The sequence below is a fragment of the Typopeltis vanoorti genome, chromosome 5 (genome assembly GCF_054136105.1).
Source record: "Typopeltis vanoorti isolate ZY-2024b chromosome 5, IOZ_Tvanoo_1.0, whole genome shotgun sequence".
NCBI classification, from domain to species: Eukaryota; Metazoa; Arthropoda; class Arachnida; order Uropygi; family Thelyphonidae; genus Typopeltis; species Typopeltis vanoorti.
Window position 1 is genome coordinate 130,537,611 of NC_143553.1, and position 21,476 is coordinate 130,559,086.

At 37.5% G+C, this 21,476-nt stretch overlaps 1 protein-coding gene across 2 annotated transcripts in view; it reads right to left on the minus strand.

Moving 5' to 3' along the window:
• Positions 1-392: 392 nt before the first annotated feature.
• The window catches only part of trbd (ubiquitin thioesterase trabid), a 320,379-nt gene continuing 299,295 nt past the window's right edge, over positions 393-21,476 (minus strand). For both annotated transcript variants that reach the window (XM_090393330.1, XM_090393331.1), the window contains one exon: positions 393-3,305. The gene's annotated coding sequence lies outside the window, so the exon portion shown is untranslated. The remainder of the gene's footprint in view (positions 3,306-21,476) is intronic.

Consider the following 21,476-nt stretch of genomic DNA (forward strand, 5'->3'; position numbering starts at 1 on the left):
TGAGTGTGCTTCGGTATTAAATTGATATCTTGAAGGATTATCCCAATAGTTTTTAATCCTTTCCCAGTGCTGTTTATATTCTATTAAACCTCCAATATGATATCCTCTCAGCACTTTAGTCTTAACACACACCCTATCTTTCAATACATCCTAGCTGGCATCCTATTCATGACTGCTATTCTCTTCAACACACAACTCTCCTTTTCTACTTCACTGTCTCCAACAACACTCTCGAACCTTATGCTACAACATTCACACATTTTGTAAAATGTTAAGAAATTTTTATAAGAAAGTATAATTTGTATCTTGCAAAATATATGCATGTAAATACACACAGATAAATTATATTGCATACTTATTAAGAGACAGTGATTAAGAATTAAACTTGAAAATTTCAAGATGAAACTTTTATACAGTATATGAATTTATTGTTCTTCGATTTCTTCTGTGACATATGAATATCTTTAATTTCAGAGTTTAATCAAAAATGTCATAGCATACAGGGTTAATGACTTTTCTATAGTAATTTATGAAAAACCAGAATGTTAGCTACAATCCATATGTACACAGTACTGTACAACACAGTCATCATATGAAGAAATACTGTCATGATTTGAGTTGAATTTACACAAAAATAATTTCTTAATTATAGATTGTGCTTTTTTTTTTTTTTTTTAAAAACTATATGATGGTTCTAGAATCACATAAAACTAGTATTTACAGTTCAGCAATAAATATGTTAGATTGTTTCAACATGCATAGCATAACAACATGAAATCACACTTTCATTTCAAAATGATAATCCCTTGCTCAGGTTCTTTCACAATGGATTTTAGAAACAGAAGGAGGAAATATTCACTATTTCACTAAAAATACAATATTGAGATGTGCTCAATTGTTCAACTGCCCCTGAAAAAGTTTCTAAAATGCCTATCTACAATGAATAAATTACTTTTATGAGAATCAGGATTAAGGAAATTACTAGTGATAACTACCTACCAAAAGCAGGTATGACTTCTCATCTTCCTTTCTGATGATGATTAAAAAAAATAAAAAAATAAATAAATTAAATTAAATTACTAATATTCCTCTCTCTTCTTAGGCCATACAATATACATCATTCTATGAGTGATTCTGGTAATTTTTTAATAAATTTTTGGTAATATGTGCAGGTTTAAAATGATGTAGTGAAGAAAAAAAAATCAATATTCTTCAAATCAAAAGGTAATATAGTTGAGGAGAAGAAAAAAAAAAACATTTTTCAAAGATTGGATTTTAGTTGCAATAAGATCCATTCTTTGGATAATAAAAACACAACTCCCTTTTCTGTTCAAATGACTTAGAAAGTAAAAATTTCCCCACTTCTAAATGATTTATGAAGAAGCTATATATAGAATTTAGGCAAGAATGATGTTTCTATCAATACACAGAGAAAAAAATTACTTTTACAATTATTTATCCAGCTATATTACAAATACTCCTATTATGTTTAGATTGCTCTTTTTATATATTTAAATTCTGTCTGATGCACCTTATAATTTTGTACATCTTCAAGATAATTAGTAAATTTTAAGATTTATAAATATTTATCACAGAATATTGTGTGGCCTAAGAAGCAGATGAGTCATCTTGATTATTTTTACTGCATTACTCATAAGAAAGGAAGTAGAAAACCACATAACTTAGGAAATTCATTCATGCTGGAAGATTATCTTAGAGAGTAAAACACTTTATTCTGCAATATTATATTAAAATGAGAAATTCCTGAGTAATGGCTTGATATATGATATATAATTCATATAGCAATAAGAGAGAACATTAGAAACTGCCACTAAATCCACACAGAATTTTACTCTCTACCTGAAAGGTGATATATAAAAGAGTGTTTTGAAATAAATATAATAATATTTTTAACCTTTATGTTATGTGGTTTTATTTCTACGTACTTACTTTGAGATCTGAAAATAATGAAGAATTACAAAAAATAATTAGAGAGCACAAACGGTTAATTTTCTACTGACATAATTTACAGATGAATGGTTAAAAACCTATAACTTGTGTGTGTGTGTAAAGGTGGAGAAAATGAATGTATAATTTAAGTGAAACAGAAATAAGTTAATGGAACATTTCTCATGAAACTGAAAGCCTTCTTAAAAGCAGTACCTGCAACTCTGAACAAAGAGAATATACAAACTTTCCTATAACAAGATAATGTAATTTTATACATTATGAAATATACTTCATTTGAATGAATAACAAATACAGAAAGCTCTCTAATTTTTTTGAAAAGGTGATATAAATATTTCACACAAAAAAGCATATTTCAAAAATTGTCCACGAATTTAAAACTGCTTTATCAAAACCATGATTATTCTGATTTTAATAACATAATATAATAATGCCACTGACTTTCCGCACAAAATTTTCAAATTTTTTTTTTTTTAAACCTGTACACCACAACCAACAGCATGTTTCAGTAGATCTACTTTCATTTTATACTTCAATAATGTTATAATATTATATCATGCTACATTAAGTCTAACATATATTAAATCAATAACATTATATAACGAAATAAATTATGATTTATTAATTATATTATGGAACTTATCATAATCTGTTTATGTACGATAAATTATTGTAAGGAGAATGTAAGTAGACAACAAAAGGATGTGCTTTTTATAATAATCATTCAAATTTACAGACAAGATCACACTGCTGGAATGTTACACAATTTGCATAGCTTAAGTACAGGTAGGTAATAAGAAATTTATCCCACTATATTTTCACTAGGTGGTTATGATGCTTCTGCAGTTTTTCTATACATGGAAGATCATTTATAAATACAAATTTTATTAGAGAATTATGAATGAATGTAAGTGTTTCAGGATATTATTATGATCTATTGTACCTCTGTACATTGAAATTATGTCTGTGAAGTAGTACAGGTTCGATAGATGGCTAGTATATATTAAAATAAAATTTAAAAAAAGCCTTCCAAAGAAAGAAAGTTTGAGAAGAAACTCTGAGAAAAAATGCACTGAGATATTTAAATAGAAAATGATTGCTATTTCTTCTAAATAACAGTTAATTTTTAAATCTTTGTAGAATGCACCCCATGAGCAGATTAGCTGAATTTTTATCATCTTGACAATGTTCTATACAATATACTCTGTGGGAGGCCAGCACATTTACCTTTTCAGCCACTTTTTCTTAATGCAGCTAGCGGAGTTTATGTTTGGACGGGATGGACTGCCTTTGAGCAGCCTGCCCAGGAATTTAGTCATAAATAATATAGGTATATCCTGAAATGCAAAGTAAATCTAAGTTAAAGAACAGTAAATCTATCATAATATAACACCAACTAATCCATTAATTTCTATGGCAAAATAAAAATATAGAACTTATTCATGTATTCAATTTCTGGTATACAAATTATGAAGATTGCAACTAATACTGTTTTCATTTTAGAAACACAACAAAATGTGAAAAAAGAGATTAATTTTGGTAAGGTACATCTTCAAGCTTGGTTTCTAATAATTTCAAAACACAGGACAGGAGGAGAAGAAAAGAAAGCAAGCTTCAATGAATGCAAATGAGAAGAGAAAACTGTTATGTATTTCAATATTCATTATTAATAAATTAAAAAGTGTGGGGCATAATATTTTTTTTATAGTAACTGAGCATAGTCGAGAGAAAAAAAAAAGACAAACTGATGTACCATATTTGCAAAAAAACACTAAAGACTGATAAAATGTATTAATTTTTAATGAATAGGATTTTCACTCACTATTTCTTAATATTATTATTATTACATCAACTCTCCTGGAGTCAAAAACTCATCTCAGTGGTGTAAACCTCTCTCTCGAAGGAGAAAGAGGTTTACACCACATAATACATACATACACTGTATAAGAAGTATACATTATGTTACATTACAATGTGAAATAAGTATGCATATATTACAAAAGTCCACAGACTTACGGAAATATGACTCAATAATCTGAATGCTTAAACAAATATTTAAGAAACAGAAAACTCTACATTATATTTTTATTAATCACTATATGGATGCTGTTCATCTTATAACATTTTACAGTATTCTCTCAATTATCTGACTATAATTAGCAAAGCAGTTTTTCAGGTTGGATAATTGAAGGATCAAGATAACTACACACCTTGTATAGACATACTAACCAAATTAGGAGGTCAGTTAATTGAGAGATTACTGTATATAATCTAACTTACTAAAGCTTGAAAATTAATTCATACATAAGATTAAAATAATAAATTATACAATGGAAATAACTTGATGTCCTCAGGGGCTCACTTTAGTGAGTATAGGCGGGGCAAACCCGACAGGAGCCAGTTAAGTGAACTGTGTGAAGACTGTATTTCAGATAACTGACCAATGCCCGAGTTTGTATGACTGTATTATCAGAAGAGCTAAAGCATATGTAATATCTTAATGATTTTGAACTTATGAGTATAATTTGTGATTCTAAATTAAATGTTTGTTTTTGTTAATCAAAAATTGTATTTTGCCTGAATCTCTTTTACTGCACCATTCATAAAATATTCGAACCAAAGCGGGTAAATTAAGAAAGTTAAATATACTCGGTCAGTATATCTAATAACATCATATAAGGGAAGGGTAGTTAAGAGTTGGTTTATCTTCAATTTTTGAACTAATTCAGATATAAAGTGGGGCAGTCTTTAAATATAAATTTTCTTTATATTTGAATTAGAAATCAACTTGCAACCTATCACCTAGTTAAGAACATCGTAATAGCTATATGTCGGATCCAAAGTATGTGTTAAGAAGAAGTAGGATCCAACAAAATGGTGCAGTCAACAGGATTTGAATTCACTAATAAAGATTGTAATATTAAGTATTAAATTTTGTAAGAGTATATAAAAAGAAAAAAAAAAGGTGATCCCAAGAATTTTGAAGGTAAATTGAGTGAATCAAGTGAATTGGTTGTAAACTAGAATCAGGCAAACATAGAAGTTATTTTAGAATTCTATTTTTTTTTTTAAGTTATTGTTAATAGATTAATATGGCAGTTTCATCAACTTCTAAAATGGAAGATAGTGAATTTTTTCGTACAGTGAACCCACAACAGGTTTTTCCCCAGTTTTCAAGTGAAGAATCAGATGGTGTACTGTCTTTTTTTACTTATGTTGAAAAACTTAGGGAAATAGCTAACTGGACTGATTTCCAATTACTTATATTATTAAGAAGTAAGTTAATTGGCAAGGCAAAAACTTTTTTGTACTCATCTCCAGTGCTAAAAGAAACATCAGATTATCAAAAATTTAAGGACAATCTTATTTCTCAGTTCTCAAAATTAAGAAGTATTGGCCCAAATTTATGGAAGTTACAGAGAGTCTTACAAAAAGATAAAGAAACTGTCACTGATTTTTACAATCGTTTGTTGACACTAGCCAACAGTTTAAATGTGACTAATGAGGATAAACCACACTTAGATTGGGCTGCATTCCAACAATTTAGACAAGGTGTTAGGCAAGAATTAAGAGGAACAGCCTATAAGAAGAAAATTTCCACCTTAGAAGAGTGTCTCAAAAGTGTCAAGGAAAAAGAACAAATGTTAGGAGACCTTTATCCCTCATCCAGTGTAGGTCTTGTAAATGTTGTAAATAAGACTGGTTGTTCCTTGAACCAATCTGAAGTTGAAAAGAAAAATAAGGATGAAAAAGGAAAGGGAAAGAATATTGGAGAAAGTTCAAGTAGTATTAATTGCATAACTGAAAGTAAAGAACAATTTGACAAAAGGCTGATGACAGAAGTGCAAACCTTAATTCACCAGGAAGTAAATAGATTAAATCAGCCAATAATGGATAGTCTTAATGAGGTTGTGAGACAATTATCAACTATTACTTTGAAGTCTCAAGAAAACCAAAACCCCACAACTGATAAAATTAATGAGATAATTAAACAGGAAGTGGAAAAAACAAAATCAACCCATTTTAACTGGTCTAGATAAGGTAATTCAAGGGCTAGATAATGTTAAACAACAGATGTCTATTATCCCTCAATCTAAGACAGAGACAAAACAAAGAGATCCTCCAAAATGTTATAATTGCAACAAAGTTGGACGTTATGCCAGGAATTGTTTCCATAATAAGGGGAACTACTCTAATAGCAGATGGGACTCAAAATTTGGATACATACCCCACAGAAGAAATAATAGAATTCAGAAACACCAAGCACCTAATGAAAGAATAATGAGAATTAGAGGAGATATCCTGGGCTCTAAATGTGACATCTTATTAGATACAGGATGCAATGCCTCTACCATTAGAATAGATTATTTCTTAACCTTGAAGAACAAATTATGGAAAAGCACTGCCAAGCTGAGAGAACCTGTAAGAATTAATACTCTCTCAAACTCAAGCTTCATTGCATATGAGAAATTTCATGCAAGGATATACCTACCAGAATTTGGACTATGTGTGTGGCAAGATTTACTTGTTGTCCCCACTACATCCAACTTAAGCTCCCACATTATTTTAGAAACAAACTTCTTAGCAAGGTATCAATTCTCCTGTGATTTTTCTAAGAGAGAAGTATCCCTGATGAACAAGAAGAAATGGAAATCATGATTATGATAGGACTAGACACCAGACAAAGCAGTTTAAATTGCCATATGAATTGGGACCATCTACTAAAGAAAAGTCATCTGTAAGTCAATTAACTAAAAAAGATAGTGATGTGAATTCTAATGTGCTATGTCAGACTGAAACACTACAAGATACTAATGAGCCATCACAACAACAAATATCCATGCCTAATTCAGATGTTGGCACTAATAAACAACAAATAGTTAAAGTAAATTTTGTCAAGGTAGTAAAATTAGAAATTTGGAAAATCAGTGGAGATACAAAAGAATGAGTGATCACAAAAGAAGGACTAAAAGAACAGATTACCAAGATGGCAGACAACTGAGGCTAGAAGTTAGTGACAGAGAACAGAACCTCTGCCCTAAAAGGACATTACCACTTTATAAGTGTGGCAATCAAAATTCTCCCTATGATAAAAACAACAAGAACTTAGTGGAGAAGTGCAGAAAGGTAAATACATAGACTGTAATAAAAAATTTAATCATGTTCAAACTAAGTGCTGTTTAAGACTTTGGAAGAGAGATAAGAAGTCAATTTTCTCCACTTGTGAGTCTAGTGTGAGTAAGCCTTTGTTGGATTCTGATTATGTAGAGATTAAAGTAATTATTATTTGCTTCAGAATCCAACATGATCTTCCATCACAAAGGCTAGACTTGTAAATATTATTTAATGTAAACAACTTATTTTACAATTTAATATTCATATAACTACATTTAACTTTATTTAATATTTAATTATTTAATCAAGATATATGTATTAATAATGAAAAGACTGTATTAAATATTATTAAGCTATTTTATTTATTACTATGTTAATATTATAAGAACTTGTATTTGATATTTTAACTGCGCATTAATTGAAATGTAAATATTCTCTATTTATTTCTATTTGTAGAAGTTTAGCGTTATGCAATACCTCAATTTTATTATATTTTGTTTGGTTGTCATGGAAACGTATGTAAGTGAACGAGCACGTTTTTGGAACAGAACGTGAGGAGAAAGCTGAAAGTTTACTAAAAAGGAATTAGTTAAAGAGATCACGAGAAGAATTTAGGCGGGAAAAACGGATATAAAAAGCGAGGACGGTGGAAAAGGGAGAGCATTAGAGATTTATAAGAGAGAGATTGGCATTAGGTTGGAATCGGAGCATTCGAGAATCACAGTGCGATAATAGCGAGTCGGCAAGTTACTCAAGCAGCTAAATAAAGTCTACTAGTCGAGAAGCGGTTAGCTAATAAGTTGTAGAATAACAATTATAGCTACAGAAAACAGCTGAGTGACTACTAAATAGACTAGCAATACTTGAGTTGAGATTTAATTTCAGGGGCGACCTTTCAAGGACAAAATAATTAGAGGCGACAAAGTTGAGTTTAATAATAGCGGTGTTAAGAATTACGGTACCTAGAGGATTAAACTGATGTCGAAGGAGTAGGCAACTGTGCATATTAAACTTCAAGTTAAGGAATTATTGTGTGTTACCTTAGTACAAGAGTTGTTAGTAGAACATTGAATTAGTTAAGTAGAACATTGAATTAGTTAAGATGTCAATTGTAGTGCAAGCGGTTTGATTGTGTGTATTGTGACCGTTAATTAATCCAGTTATTTCTAAGATTTTTTTTAAAATGAGTGCCGTTAATTGATTAAAGTGTTTAAAGTTACAAAAAGTGTTCGCACATAAGTATATGAAGAAGGAAAATTGTCGGTAAGAATATTCCAACCATTAATATTCCTATGCAGAGATATGAGTGTGTTTCTTCCTAGAATATCCCTATGCTAACAGTAATTGTTGCGGAGGTTAGCTGAAGCGTAGATTTAAAAGTGTAAGCTTGTGAAAAAGTATTGCCACCAATAAATTGTATTTGAAATTTAAAAAAACTATGAGATATTAATGTGAATGATCACTAAGGAATTTTATGACATTAAGCGTTATTAAGTGAACTGTGTGAAGACTGTATTTCAGATAACTGACCAATGCCTGAGTTTGTATGACTATTATCAGAAGAGCTAAAGCATATGTAATATCTTAATTAATGATTTTGAACTTATGAGTATAATTTGTGATTCTAAATTAAATGTTTTTTTTGTTAATCAAAAGTTGTATTTTGCCTGAATCTCTTTTACTACACCATTCATAAAATATTCGAACCAAAGCGGGTAAATTAAGAAAGTTAAATATACTCGGCCAGACATCATATAAGGGAAGGATAGTTAAGAGTTGGTTTATCTTCAATTTTTGAACTAATTCAGATATAAAGTGGCGCAGTCTTTAAATATAAATTTTCTTTATATTTGAATTAGAAATCAACTTGCAACCTATCAACTAGTTAAGAACATCGTAATAGCTATATGTCGGATCCAAAGTATGTGTTAAGAAGAAGTAGGATCCAACAATACATCTGCTTTTTATTATCTGTAGACTGGTCCCCTCCTCTTCCTTACTTGTTTCTTTCTTCTCTTGCTCCTTCCGAATGCTATTAGAGTATTTGAGGGCTAGGGGTGACTCTTTCCTATTTTGCTGTGTCATTTCATCTTATGCAAACAGGGCATTACCAAACACTGTAACATGGTCAGGTCATCAAACAATGGTCATACCGCATTGTCCGTAGTGTGGGTTACCAAGGGACGTATTCGGGTTTTAGGCAGAGGAACCCATTCGAAAAATATGTTACCGTCTCCCTTAGACACCACTCTGCTAGAGAAAACTCCATCAATAGGCCTGCTAGCTGTTTGGGGAGGTGTTTAGGCGCAGCACAAAGAAATGGTTCTCCAAAAGGATGGAAATGGCAATGACAACGGCACCAGACTATGGCTTTAGGTAAATGGAACATCTTCTCGCTAACAGGGAAGGAGAAGGAATTGGTCGAGGAAGCCAAGCGCTACCAACTAGATTTAGTCGAGCTTTCTTCGACCAAGAGGAGAGGCTCTGGAACTGTCGACCTGGATGAGGAGTGGAAGCTCTACTACTCTGGTGCGAGCACAACAATGTCTGCTCAGGCAGGTGTGGGGATACTCACAAGCCCCCAGCTGTCAGACTGTGTTGCTGAGTGCATCCCATTGGGGAGACGGGTATGTGTGTTAAGGCTCCAGACAAAAAACCATGACTTGGCTGTGATGCAAGCCTATGCACCTAATCTGAAGTCAGAATACTCTGCCTTTCTAGAAGAAGTGGATGCTGCTTTTGACAGGGTGGCAGACATGTAATCAGTCCTGCTAATGGGTGACTTCAATGCACATGTTGGAACAGATGACCAGATGTGGAGGGGTGTGGTTGGGAGGAACAGAGACTCTGATCTTAATGCGAATGGGTTGAAATTATTGAACTTCTGCTGTACTAACAGCTTGTCCATAATGAATACCTTCTTTCAGCACTGAGAAGTCCAGAAGTATACCTGGTACAGGGATACACTTGGACAAAGGTCTATGATTGACTTCTTTATAGTCTCAGCAGACCTATTTTCCACAGTGCTGGATGTTCGTGTGAGGAGAGGGGCAGAACTGTCAACTGACCATCACCTTGTTGTCTGCACTCTACGGTTTCAGAAACCAGATGCTACCATCAACGGTGGTAGACCCAAGCAACTGTACCGCGTAAAATGGGAGGCACTGGAAAATGAGGCTGTGAGGAAGAATTTTGCAGATGACATTTCCTCCAGGTTTAAAGAGTTTCCCAAGCATACTGCAGATGTTTAGAACTGCTGTCACTACCCATGCACTCTCATGCTGTGGCAAAAAGGGACTCGGCATGGTGACGGGCAGTGAGAAAAGGACACCTTGGTGGAACCAAGAGGTCCAAAAAGCTGTCCGGGAAAAAAAGGAGGCCTACTTAACATGGCTTAGGGTCAGGTCACCTGAGATGCGTTTCCGGTACACTGAGGCACGAAAAGCTGCTGCTGAGGCAGTAAAGATAGCAAAGCAGAAGGCTTGGGAATCCTTTGGAGAAAGATTAGACTCATCCTATGCAAATGCAAACAAAGTATTCTGGCAGACCATCCGCCACCTTTGAGGGAGGAAATTGTGCACAGCAAGGGAAATTAAGGCCTCTGATGGTGCACTTTTAACAACCGAGAAGGATAATACCAGTCTTCAAGAGACCAGAGAGATTGCAGCAACTATCATGGCATCTCTCTGCTCGGTATCCGGAGAGTTCATCGAAAAACAGTTTACCGAAAGACAATTCATCGAAGGCAATTCATCGAACAACAATTCATCGAGAAAGCAATTCACCGAATAAACAATTCATCGAAAATCAATTTATCGAACAACAATTAATCGAAAAAGCAATTCATCGAAAGACAATTCCCCGAAAGACAATTCCCCGAAAAAGCAATTCACCGATGAGCAGTTGATCGAAAAGACAATTCATCGAAGCGCAATTGATCGAAAAACAACAATTCATCGAAAAATCACAATTCATCGAAAATACAGTTCACCGAAAAATGAATTATAAGGCGTGTGGGGGCGAAGATATGTGTGCATTTATTTTATTTTATTTTTTTTTGTTTGTTTTGGATTATTTTGAGAGGTATATATCTTTTTATTATCCTACTATTTATAACTACTATTTATCCTACTTCGTTCGGAAAGCGATTTTTTGGCGGGGCATACTGGTTGCAGGGAATGATATCCACTGAGGCGGGTATAGTTGAGATGTTAAAAGAACATTTCATAAAGGGATTTCATCCTCGTGAAATTTTTTAGCTCATATTCTAACCGTTGATGAAACATGGCTTCGTCACTATGACCCAGAGAACAAACAACAGTCAATGGAGTGGAGACACAAAGGTTCTCCATGGCCAAAGAAGATTCGAACCAGACAGTAATCAGGGAAACTTCTTACCATTGTCTTTTAGGATGTGGATGGTGTAATCCTTACCTTACCTCAAGAAAGGTTCCCCCCCCCACCCCCCCCCCCCCCCACCCCCCCCCCCCCCCACCCCCCCCCCCCCCCACCCCCCCCCCCCCCCACCCCCCCCCCCCCCCACCCCCCCCCCCCCCCACCCCCCCCCCCCCCCACCCCCCCCCCCCCCCACCCCCCCCCCCCCCCACCCCCCCCCCCCCCCACCCCCCCCCCCCCCCACCCCCCCCCCCCCCCACCCCCCCCCCCCCCCACCCCCCCCCCCCCCCACCCCCCCCCCCCCCCACCCCCCCCCCCCCCCACCCCCCCCCCCCCCCACCCCCCCCCCCCCCCACCCCCCCCCCCCCCCACCCCCCCCCCCCCCCACCCCCCCCCCCCCCCACCCCCCCCCCCCCCCACCCCCCCCCCCCCCCACCCCCCCCCCCCCCCACCCCCCCCCCCCCCCACCCCCCCCCCCCCCCACCCCCCCCCCCCCCCACCCCCCCCCCCCCCCACCCCCCCCCCCCCCCACCCCCCCCCCCCCCCACCCCCCCCCAATAATTATTACGTTTCAATGACCGCTTCCATATGTTGTCTGTATCATGAGTAACGTTCCGCATTGTTACTGAACATTTTCTAAACAATAGTTTGCAAGAAAAATGACTTTTCGATGAATTATGAAAGAATTCATCGAAAAATTTTCGGTGAATTGTTTTTTCGATGAATTGCATTTTCGACGAATTGTCGTTCGATGAATTGTCATTCGAGGAATTGGTCATTCGATGAATTGCCTTTTCGACGAATTGCCATTCGTTAAATTGTCGTTCGGCGAATTGTTTATTCGGCGAATTGCTTTTTCGATGAATTGCTGTTCGATGAATTGCATTCGGTGAATTGTCTTTCGATTAACTGTTTTTCGATGAATTTGCCTGTAACCCTCTGCTCAGCCTGCCTGGGAAAGTATATGCTAGGTGCTTGGAAGGATGGTGCAGGAGCATAGTTGAGTCAAAGTTCCAGGAAGAACAATGTGGCTTTCATCCTGGTAGAAGCACAACTGACCAAATCTTCACTTTAAAGCAAGTCTTTGAGAAATCTTGGGAATATGCCAAGACTGTCTACACATGTTTTGTGGCCTTCTCCAAGTCCACAGACTTACGGAAATATGACCATAAGCTTTGGCAAATAGTACAGGAGCACAGAGTGGATGACCAACTATTAGCTGCCATCAAGTCCCTGTATGAATGCCCAGAGTTTTGTGTCAGGGTAAACAGCACAAAGTCTGAACCTTTCACAGTCTCCGTTGGCCTCCGCCAAGGGTATGTTCTGTCACCCCTCCTTTTCATAATATTCATGGACTGGATTGATAGGCACAGCCGAGGCAGTGAGTGTGTCAGAATTGGAAGATGTAGCATTGGACGTCTGCTTTTTGCAGATGACCTACTTCTGCTTAGCTCTTCCACAGATAACCTCCAGCAGACCCTGGATAGGTTTGTAGCTGTTTGTGCAGAAGCCGGAATGAAGATCAGTGTGGCCAAAACTGGAACATTTCTGGTCTCAAGACAATCATCCCAGTGTACTCTACATGTGAGTGGAGTTCAACTGAGGTAGGTGGAGAAGTTTAAATATCTTGGGTCCACATTCACGAGTGATGGAAAGCGGCACGAAGAGCTAGATACCTGGATTGGCTCAGCAAGTGCAACATTGCGGGAGCTTGGCCGTTCGGTAGTATTGAAGCGGGAGTTAAGCCAGAAGGCAAAGCTGGCTGTCTTCAATACAGTCTATGTCCCCATCCTCACCTATGATCATGAGAGTTGGGTAATGACCAAAAGAATGCGGACACGAATCAAAGCGGCTGAAATGAGGTTCCTTCGAGGAGGTTGCAGGGCTGACAAGACTCGACAGAGTCAGAAGCTCTGCAATTCGGGAAACCCTCAATACTCAACCATTGCTTCTCCATGTTGAGAGATCACAGTTACGTTGGTACGGGCACCTGGTCAGAATGATACAAGAGAGGCTCCCCAGCAGGCCCTCTTTGCCAAGCCAGAGGGTGGAAGGCCAAGGACTCACTGGATAGATTATATCCAAAACCTTGGGTGGACACATTTGCGAGTCACACCAGAACACCTGAGCTTAGTGGCAGAGGATCATGACCATTGATCATTGAAAGTTCCTCTTGCAGCTGCTGCCCCCACAACCCAGTTAGGAAAGGTGGGCCTTGAAGATGAATGAATGAATAACTTGACTTTCAACAGCATGGTTTCAGAAGAGAAAGTGCAAGTGCATAAAGAAAAAAAGAAAAGTACAAGAATAAAACTAATGCAATAGTATAACCACAACACTGAGAATCATAGATAGGCTGAAAAATTAAACCAATAAAATAAACTGAGCAATATCAAAGCCAAAGACTATTTAACCCTCTCATACATAAGGGCCTCATATGAGGATACATATTTTCCCTCATAATAATTATTCATTCATAATTTAATGCTACTGTATGCAAGTAGTCTTCATCTGGGGAGACCAAAGTGTTCTTAGAAACCATACCATATAGCAGGAGTTTCAACAGACTTACAAGAATACTAATCTCTCTGCAGTGCATGGTGGCATCAAGGAGGAAGCGAAAAGCTGCTGTTTTGTTGATTTGAATTTGGTGATTTTATGAGTCCTCTGGAAAGGTTAGTATGGTTTTATATATATTCTTATACCTTGGAGATGAAGTGTGAATATTTAACATGAGGACAATATGTTTGTAAGGTAAATGCAGCAAATAGTTTGAGGTTAGAAAGTTCTTGTACAACAATTTTACAATTTTATTTATTTTATTTTTGCAAACATAAATGAATAGTAAGTGTGCTAATTGGCATTATCATCATCTCTTTTACAGATGGATAACCAAAAGCCCAGGTCCATCAGGCATTAAAAAGGCCTATTACCACAAGAGACTTACTGAAGAGGAGATTGAAAAATTGTTGGGGGAATCTGAAGATGGTTTAGAGCTGAGTGATTCTGATGATAATCTTACATACCCGCAGCCACAAAATGATCCTACAGTTCAAGTGAAGGCAGTGATGTTCAGTGTCCTTCCCTTGTTGGTCAGACTCACAACATTCAAAGTCCAGCTAGTGTGCAAAATACAGCTGTTGCTGATCATATGCCACTGCAGAGACAACTAGTGTGGTTTCATGAGAAAGATAATCCCTTTGCTGGTACTGAACCCAGTTTAGAGGAAAACACCAAGTAAATATTACAGAGAGAGCCCTGTAGATTATTTTTCACAGCTGTTTCCAGATGAACTAATGGATGAAATTGTGTAGCAAACTAATCTGTATCCATGCCGTAAAGGCAAAGATAATTTAGCATTTACTGTGACTGAACTCAAAATTTACCTTGTACAAGCACTAAGAAATGCAAAACTCACTCTGTGCCACATGAGAAACGTTTTGATGGCAGTGGACACTTCCCAAAGAAGACAACAGGTGCTAATGCCAATCGTTGCAGGAATAAAACAAGATACATCTGTAGTAGATGTGAGGTTCCAATCTGTCCAGAACGTTTTCAGTCTTTCCATACGAAATGAGGCAAAGAGAATAAGACTGTTCTTCATTTATATAGCTCTTCTGCAAATTCAAATTGTTCTGCTTATAATTCATTTTCTTCTTCATTGGACATGACTGTTTCAGAATAAAATTTTATTTATAATGTCCTTTCTTTTTTCATCAGAATGCGCAATATTATTTTCTCATTATTTTTGCCAACTGAAGATCAAAAAAAATAAAATTTGTGTTTGAGGGAAGATTGGATTTGTATAAGAGGGTCCAGACCTGAATGCGTTTGGTATCAGGAGTCTTGATAACTAATAACTGGTATGAGACCTAACAGAGAGCCAGAGAAACTAAATTAAAATTTGAGAAATGGTGAGAATATTAGTGTAAGAGCGACAATGTTATATAATTGTTCTAATGACAGGAATGAACATTATCATGGTACTGTATCATGCCATTATAATTTTTTTATAAATGAATATAAAAATTCACGCATGAGCAGGTTAATGGTATATATTAAGAACACTATCCATTTTCAAAATAGCAAACCTCAACATATGTATAGAAAGGCAAAGGTGTTGGCTATTATTCATGTTAACTTTTTTATGGTATTAAATCACAATACATAAGCACAAAATAAATAAGATATATGAGGAGGGCACTAGAACATGAAAATAAAGTGGTCAGAAGATTTGAGGTTCTAAAAAAGTATTAGTTTTAAGAGAGAACTGTGCATATATCATTATCAATAAAAGTTTAAGCCGATGTTAGGGAGTTTCTCTTGTTTTTTTTTTGCATAACTTTTTTTTTTAAATAATTATTGTATCTGCTTTATATCTGAACTGTGCTTGTATCCATTGATGAGCTATGGAAATTTTAATAAAGGGCTCACATCGTCGAGAAAAAAGAGCCATATTTCACACCAAAACATTTATTAATATAGCTTGTGTACAAATTCCAATCAAAAAGTATGAGAGGAAAATCAACGTCTAAAAGCTATCATTTTTAAACAAATATTTCATGATCTAAACATGAAATATTTGCATACAATCAACTTATTATCTTACATAAAAAAAATATTTTTTAACTATCAAAATATAATTGAGATATATATAATGAGAAATTGAGAAAATATAATTGAAAAAAACAGAGTTTAACAAAATAGTACCAACCCGGTGCAATCGTAAAGAATGTACGCGAGTCAATTAGAATGCAAAAACAGCAGGTGAAGGAACTGATAGTGGTAGCGGGTACAAATGATTTGAAAGGAAACAAAAAGGCTATGAGTGAGGATGTGAAGAAATTGCTTGAGGTAGCAAAAGAAAAGAGAGAGAGTTAGGATTGTGAGTCTGTTGCCATGGCATGACAGTGAAGAGTATAGAAGGAGGGCCACAATTGCTAATGACTTTATGTGTGAATTATGTTTGATGAATGGTGTGGAATGAGTTCGATGGGCAAAAGGATTTATATAAAATGGATGGATTACATTTGAAGAGATTTGGTGTGCAGAGACTTGAAAAGGTGTTCTCGAATGTGGTGGAAGTGAATGTACAGAACCAGGGAAACTAGAGTTATTAAGGGGGGGGAGTAGATATGCAGATTTCAGGGAGACAGTTGAGTGTGCGAATGTGTGTAATATGCCCAAGCGAGTAGGAAAGACCACAAATCAGAATGGGATAGTTAGTATAAGGCATGGATGGGACAAATCGGCATCTTCAGTTCATGGATACAAATGCCAGAAGTATTAGGAACAAGAAGGAAGAATTTTTGGCCTTCGTTGGCACTTCCAGACCACAGGTTATTGCATTAGTGAAACATGCCTGACAGAAGATGACACAGCTAGTGGAATTGAATGTGAGGGGTATGGTGTGTTCGGGAGAGACAGGGAGAATAAAATGGGAGGAGATGTGTTATTGATGATAGTGGATGAGCTACAGCCAAGTAGAATAGAAGTGGAACCGCAGGATAGAGATAAGAGCACATTTGATGATATTTGGTGTGAGACTGAAACTAGCAGAACTAAATATACAGTTGGGTGCTGCTATAGACCAGGTGATGGAATAGATGATGGAGATAGTATGCATATGCAAATAGAAGAAATGAGTGGAAGGAGGGTAATTATTATGGGAGAATTCAACTATGGTAACATTGATTGGAAGGAGGAGAGGACACATGGGAGGAAGGAATTGGATTTTATGCCGTTATTAAGGGATAACTATCTGCAACAGCATGTAATGGAAAATACTAGGGGTCAGAGTGCGCTCGACCTAGTAATTGTATCTGTGAATTTGGCTGTAATGAATATGACCACGTTGCCACCAGTTGGTGAGAGCGATCATAGGGTCTTGACTTGGGAGGTGGCTAAAGGTGTGGAATTTACAATTAAGACAGGGTACATGTGGAATTATCGGGCTGGTAAGTATGACAAGCTTAGGAGATTGATTGGTACAGTGAAATGGCATGTAAAACTGCAAGGGCTAGAAGTTGACAGCGCATGGGAGGCGGTTAAGAAGTGTTTGCATGAAGCAATGGCTGAGTGTATACCTAGAGGCCAAATAATAAATCAAGTAGGAATTAAATGGATGAATAACACCATTAAGCTTGAGCTGCAAAAAATAAACAACTATGGAGGGAATTTTAGGAGAAAGGTGACCAGCAGGCACATGAACGGTATAAAGTGCAGGCCAGAAGGGTAACGAGTATGGTAAGAAAAGCAAAAAAAGATTACGAAAGAACATTGGCCATGCAGGCTAAAGACAATTCTAAACAGTTTTTTCGATATGTTGCAAGTAGAAGAAAAAATGTATATGGCAGAATGATTTTAAAGAATGCCGATGATAGGGAGGTAACTGAATCAGTTGATATAGTTGAATTAGTGAGCGAAAACTTTGCAAGAGTATATCATCCAGGTGGTGACATTGCAGAAATGAATGAACCAAAAGTTTATATGGGAATTGCGGTAAATGAGGTGGAGGTGACTGAGTAGTCTATTGCAAAACTTCAATGTCAATACATCTGTGGGATTGGATGGTATACCAGCTCGTGTAGTACATGAAGCGGCTAAAGAATTGTCAGTACTCTTGACCATTCTGTTTAATCTGAGTCTTGGGTCTGGGTTAGTCCCGAGGGGGGGGGAGAGGGGGAAAATAGTTCCACTGCATAAAGGAGGTTCCAAGACTGCTGATGTAAATTACCGACCGATTAGCATATCAGGAATCGTTGTCAAAGTCTTGGAGAAACTTGTCAAGAGAAGAATACAGGATTGGATAGATGAAAATGGGATACTGTATGGGGGACAACATGGTTTTGTGAAGGGTAGATTATGCCTCAGTAATTTTCTCACATTTTATAACACAGTAACGACTGAACTGGATAAAGGTAATGGGTTTTCAGTGATTCTACTGGACCTTGCTAAGGCCTTTGATAGGATACCACATGGAACTCTAATCAGTAAACTGGAGCAGATGGGGGATGGATAGGAGGGTGGTTGATGGAGAGATACCAGAGAGTGGTTTATTCAGGAGTGGAGTCCGAAAGACGGCTTGTGACTAGTGGTGTGCTGCAGGTTCTGTTCTTGGACCACTACTTTTCAATTTGTTCATTAACGATATAGGAAAGGATCTGAGAGGAAGTGTTCACTTGTTTGCTGATGATGCAAAGTTGGGTAGAGCAATTCTGAGTGCACAGGATGTCAAAATTTTGCAGGATGATTTGGATAGTTTGGAGGACTGGGCTAAGGAAAATGGATATCAATTTAATGTGGCAAAGTGTAAGGTTATGCATTTTGGAGTGAAAAGATAAGCAGCAGTATATCACGTTGGTGGAACCATACTCCAGGAGATTGATGAGGTCAGGGATTTGGGAGTGTTGGTGGATAGGGAATTGAAGTTTAGGGGGCACATTGCAAAAGTGACTAAAACAGCTCACCAAATCACTTGGCTTCTGAAAAATATTTTAACATGCAGAGACAAACAAGTTATTGTTCCTCTATATTGAGCCCTGATTAGACCCCACCTGGACTACTGTGCCCAGATATGGGCACCAGGGTTTCTTCTTGATGGAGAGGATCCAGAGACGAGGGACCAAGATGGTGGCAGGTCTGTGGAATGAACCTTATGAGAACAGATTGAAGATTTGTGGGTTGCAAAAATTGGTTGATAGGCAGAAAGGGGGTGATATGATTGAGACATTCAAATTACTGAAGGGTTTCCATAAGATTAATCCAGAAGATATTTTTGAGAATAGGGCTGGCGGTGGGAAGACTAGGGGCCATACATGGAAGCTGGGCAAAAATGTGGTTAACAGGGGTGTTAGAACTAGGTTCTTTACTTGGAGAGTAGTAAATGAGTGGAATAAGCTGCCAGAGTTTCTTCTTGATGGGGAGGAGTTGTGGGTGCTATGACCGTGAATGAGTTTAAGGCGAGGTATGATAGATACTGTGTGAAAGACGAATAGTTGTTCTTGACATGATGTTAATCATCCCTCGATGAGTCTGTCGACTCCTTGGAGTTGCCCGTAATAATAATAGTAATATTTCTAAATCACTTAGGGAATTGAAACAACGTAGATCCGAATATAAATTAAATAATACTTTAATAGATATTTCCGATATTTCGGCAATGTCACATTGCCATTTTCTAAAGGAACTTACAAAAAGGCAGGTGCACACAGGCAATAACAATACAGTAACTGAGAATGAAGATATGAAGCTATCGTTCCCCTAGAAGTCCTGATGGTGCCCTCTGGCGGGCTAAGTAGGCGTTCTTGGCCATTGGGCTGAAGGTCTGCTGATATATGCCTCCCAAATTTGGGGCAGTCGCATACAACCAAATTTGTTGAGGTTTGGAGAGTTTCTTAGGGCAGAGGCTGATTCCATAAATAATCTTTCGAATTTATATTTGCTCCGGTGTATTATTGTTGCTTTCTTCCACCGTATTCTGTGGCGAGTATCCAGAGCATGGTCTGCAAGACCAGAATGGCTATACTTGTAAAACCGGATGTAGTCCTTGTGTTCAGAAATTCTGATATTCGCTGTCTCGTGTACATTCGACATCTCGTGTACCGCCACAGACAAAGAGTTTGAAAAGATACGAGGCCGACAGATGAAGAAATTCGATAAATTAAAAAAGAATTCTACCGTTAATCCAAAACTTGCTACCAACACCGTAATCAACCTTTCTTCAGTCACCCTGAAGCCTGAAGCTCTCAACGTGCTTTCACGTGACCACAACTTCGCCATTGCTCCCAAAAAAATACTAAGTGAGGATATTATGATCCAGATTGGAAGAGGAATCCGCCACCTTCCACATCAAATCGCTGGATGGCATTGATTCCCCCACATAGAAATTAGCTAAACATTTGGCCAAAGAGCTCACACACTATACTGGCAACACACCATCACACAATAAAAACTCAGCCCACTTCAAAGCCAGCATAGAAAACCTTACACTCCAACATACTGACATAATGGTCAGCTTCGACGTCTTCTCCTTATCCACAAATGTCCCACTCAAGGAAACTTTAGAGCTAATCCAATCTAAATTTTTCCCCGATATCTCAGCCCTATTTCAGCTCGCAATGAACTCAGGCTATTTCGTATGGCAGGGAAAATTCTACAAACAAATAGAGGGGACAGCCATGGGCTCACCACTCTCCCCACCCTTGGACAATTTCTTTATGGAGACCTTTGAGGAAAAAACCTTAGCCTCTGCCCCACAAAAACCAACCATATGGCTTCGCTACGTTGATGATGTGTTCACTATTTGGCCACATGGCTCTGAAACACTCCTCTCCTTCCTTACACGCTTAAACAACCAACACATCAGAATCAAGTTCACCCTGGAAAAAGAGGAAAACAACTGCCTCCCTTTCCTAGACACACTAGTCACCCGCCAGCCTGATGGAACTTTGGTTTTCTCAGTTTACAGAAAACCCACCCATACAGGCAGATACATCCACCAACAATTCCCCCCCCCCTTCACAACAATATGGAGTGGTAAAAACACTATACAACAGGGCTAAACTAATCTGTTCTAACGACATAGCTCTTAACACTGAACTAAATCACATCTTCAACACTTTCTCAGCCAATGGCTACCCCCCACCCAAAAAAAAAATCCAAAAAATATTAAAACCTACAAACCACAGCCCCCCCTCCTCCTCCCCTCCACAAAAAAGATTACTCTAAATCCATCACCATTCCCTACATCCGAGGCACCTCAGAAAAAATTACCAAAATTCCAAAAAAACATGACCTCACCTCCTGTTACAGGCCTTACAGAAAATTGGCATCCCTTATCCGCTCTACCAAAGACCAACCACTTCCCCTAGACCTACCAGGTGTATACCAGGTCCCTTGCAGTTGTAAACTGTCGTACTTTGGCCAAACAGGCAGGACAGCGAATATCAGAATTTCTGAACACAAGGACTACATCCGGTTTAACAAGTATAGGCATT